This window comes from Amblyomma mixtum, chromosome 5 (assembly GCF_055824585.1).
Source record: "Amblyomma mixtum isolate Tamu chromosome 5, ASM5582458v1, whole genome shotgun sequence".
NCBI classification, from domain to species: Eukaryota; Metazoa; Arthropoda; class Arachnida; order Ixodida; family Ixodidae; genus Amblyomma; species Amblyomma mixtum.
This window is the reverse complement of record NC_143016.1, coordinates 129,974,114-129,977,033: the sequence shown is the minus strand read 5'-3', so window position 1 is coordinate 129,977,033 and position 2,920 is coordinate 129,974,114.

Genomic DNA, 2,920 nt, shown 5'->3' with positions numbered 1-2,920 from the left:
AGCCGCTGTACAGGACGGCAAGAAAACGGCTGCTCTTCCCCTTTCTCGTGTGCTCTGTTCCCTGAAATACCTCGGCCTCGAATCGCATCCTGGCGCTGTCCAAAGCGCCGACGTCCTGTGTGTCTTGTGCAGGTAGGGAGCCACAGACGTAGCCCGTGAAGTTATCGCAGGGGTCAAGAGTAGGATCAGCGCCACTGAAGAGGCGGTAGGCCTCTTCTTCGCAGCAGAAGGTGTCGTTGACCAAGAGCACCACCGCCGGCAGGGACCCTTCGTCCACGAAGTAGACAATGACGACCATAGCTCCCAAGGCAGCGAAGAAAGCCTGGTAAAGCACCGGAACTCTCTGCGATCCGTGTCTTACTCCTCGGAAGATGCGCAGTCGAGTGTTCGAGGCCCAGGTTCTGCGGATGGCGTCAAAGCTTGTCATATCTTCTTCTCCTTCTTCGTGTCGTTCTCGTGACACAAAGCTCGCTCTCGGTCTTCTTCTTTCTCCGACGTACTGTACCGTACAAAGCAGAGTAGCATGTTGCTCTTCAAATGGTCTACACCTCTTCGTTTAAAGCAAGACTTCCTGAGGACTTTTCAAGTGGTTCCTGCAGAACAAAATGGTTCCTACTTAGGCTTAAGTTGCGTGTGGAAACCAAACGTTCGTCTTAGGAGCTTCTTACAGTGGTGTCTGCGTTGCGATGGAGGAGTAATGCCAATACGGCCATGTTCTGTGCGATCATAACTCATCAGCATCATTAACAGTACAAGTACGTAGAACGAAGGCCCGTGCCATTGGCCTCCCCCCGCCGTGGGTATGTGCCATTAAGCCTGAGGGCATCATCATCATCATTAGCCTCCGATTAACCCAATCCTCCGCCATGCGTATGTGCCATTAAGCCCGAGGACATCACCATCATCATCACTGGCCTACGATTAACCCTGCCCAGCGTCAACTGGGACCATCCTAAAACAGCTAATCAGCGCTTTAAAGTGTCCCACGTGGTCGAAACTAATTCTGAGCCCTTACTATACAACCTTCTCAGAGCGCACGTCCAAATACTGGACGTTAAACCCCACATAGTCTTTCTATGAGCACTTCCTGCAAGAAAGCGACACGCAAACAACGCCCCCTGTGTCAGGCCACTCATCGTGGTTCATGGATGACCGGAAAACAAACGCTGAACCGTTAAATCTCACACTTTTGACTTAGCTTGCGTCTTTGCAGAAGGGCCCAATAGTAACGATTCGCCCCCTTCTCATCGACCTATACAGTTGTCGCCAGAGAACTACTTCCCATTCACGTATAGAGCGGTGGGCCAGATGAAATTTGCGTGCTGATTTCATAGTAGGTAAACAGATATTCTGAGCACTCCAAACCACCACCTTCTTTCATCACTCCGCCGCCAGTGGCTGTGATGTTCGGCTGCTGTCCCGAAAGACGCGGGTTCGACCCCATGCGCGGCGTTCGTGTTTGATGGAGGCGAAATGCTTGAGGCCAGCGTGCTGCTTGAGGCCAGCGCACGTTACAGAACCCCAGGTGGTCGAAATTATCCGGAGCCCTCCATTACGACGTCCCTCATAGCCTGAGTCGCTTTGCGACGTTGAACCCTATACAACCACGAAAATCCACCCTCACGCTTGCTTACCAAGTAAAGCTTACCCCTCTCGATACACCGATCTATGCCGAGTATGCGGCAACTATTCTTATCTACTAAGCATGAGACAATATACCACTCACGTAGAGAATTGCTAATAGAATACCACTCACAGACGAACAGTGGGAGGCCTTGCTGCTCGGCTCGGACTCGGTTGTTAGTCGGCTGGGCCCGGGATACCGCCCAGGCCGAGGAACTCCTTTAATTCAACCCCACCGTAATTAGCAATAAAAGTTTTCAAACCACCACCACCGATCTACAGCCACCTCCCGTGCGTTGACTCATAGTGCGCACCCGTCGCAAGCTTGCTCAACTTTAATTCCTACTGCTCAGCGTGGTCCCCCACAACATGTTCCTTTTTTTCAATTTCACTTGAATTATTAATGTGCGGTAATCTGTAGTTACAAATCCCGAACACCGAAGTTTATGTCAGCGTGGTGATTGGCTGATTTATTGGCGTGGGCCTAAAAGCGATGCCCCTGTGAATACACATAAATATACCACACTCAAATGGCCCTCGTGCCAAGTGGCACAGGGTATTTAGGGCCAGTGGAATATATAAAAAGTAGGAACAGAAATGGGAGGAAGCCGGTACCAGCAATTAGCCAGTGTAGAAGCTTGGGCGAGTTGGTGGCAATTCATTTTAAAACAATGCGAAAAGGCACGGACTCAGGGAGTCCGTGTCTGTCGTCTCTTCCCTGAATCCGTGTCTTTTCGCGCTGTTTTAAAGTGAGCAGCAATCTTTTTCGAAGCTTAGAGTTGATCAAAAACCCCACAATGTGCCAAGAAAGACCTGCGGAACTACAGGCCTGCACAGGCAGCCTAATCCTATGCAGCTGCGTGCTTTTGTTAGGTTTCTGGCCGTTAGGGCGCTCGGTTTCCCTGCTCGTCGCATATGAGAATCATCATCGTCCGCTATTTTATGCGTGAAATTCAAATACATTCACTTTGGCTTCCTCTGCTGTCTCAGGAGCAGCAATGAAAACAGATAACTTTTTCCGCTAGGTAGAACAAAAAGAAAAAAGAAAGCGTCTTCCCAATTACCTCCTTTCTTTTCGTCGTCACCACTGCGCCAGACTGCGCCTAACCAAAGTCCTTCAAGCCTAGCATAGACAAATGAATGACGATTACGTGGATAAGTGATAAAAATGTTGTCCTAGAAATAAATTGATGAAGGTAGTCATTGGTCCCAACCAGTATATATGAGCGCCAATCCGCCGGTAGTGTTCGATCCTAGCGGCAAGGCATAAACTATAGACATGCGCACTGTACAAGTG